This window comes from Microcebus murinus, chromosome 20 (genome assembly GCF_040939455.1).
Source record: "Microcebus murinus isolate Inina chromosome 20, M.murinus_Inina_mat1.0, whole genome shotgun sequence".
Taxonomy (NCBI): domain Eukaryota; kingdom Metazoa; phylum Chordata; class Mammalia; order Primates; family Cheirogaleidae; genus Microcebus; species Microcebus murinus.
The window spans coordinates 18711959-18712823 of record NC_134123.1 but is presented as its reverse complement, the minus strand read 5'-3'; positions in this window follow the sequence as shown (position 1 = coordinate 18712823).

Sequence of the window (865 nt, the reverse complement as noted above, 5' to 3'; positions counted from 1 at the left end):
TTTTTGGTGACTTTCTTTATGATAAATCATCCCACTGGAGAAACACTGAACTGTCAGCTATTCATATGGGGTATCTGATCATGTAGCTAAAAATATTTTCCTCTCTTACTTGAAATTATCAGAGATTCTGGAAAGAATAGCATTGTAAAAGCTGCATTTCAAAGGCTGTGGAGTTCTAAGGTATGTGTGCAGTGGGCTTTGTAAGTTGTCCGGTGTATTTTCTTGCGTCTTGAATCAGTTCTTCATTGTCTGAACTGGGCTGAGTGCTTTTCACTTATTTAAATAGAGCACAGTAAAATATGTTCAAGAAATTGAATTCTTTATATTACAGTATATGAGTTATATTTCTGATTATTACACTCACTTTAGTGCTCACTCTAGCCTGGGCAACAAAGTGAGACTCTGCCTCAAAAAAAAAAAAATTTTTTTTTTGTTTTTTTTGTTCTTTCAAGCTGATTTATCATATACATTTTCCCTAAACTATTTATTTTTAAAAATTATAAACCTACAGAAAAGTTGAAAGTAAATGAACTCCATTGGTTTTTTTACATATATGCACCAATTTTTAACTTTGTCATATATGCTCTCCTCTATCATCTTTTGTCATATTTGTGTGCACGGGCACACACACGCTCACACTTTTTCCCTTGAATCGTTTAAAATAAGTTTTAAACACCACATGTTTCATCCCTAAATAAATCAGATAAGTCCAGGCCAGTTGTCTTACAGAAAGTCCCATATCCTAGATTTGTCTTCCTCATGATTTGATTCTGTGTAAACATTTTTTGCCAGAATGCTTCATTCTCAATAAATGAGGTTGTATATGTTCCAATGTGTCACATCAGGTTGTCCCTGTATTAGTGAT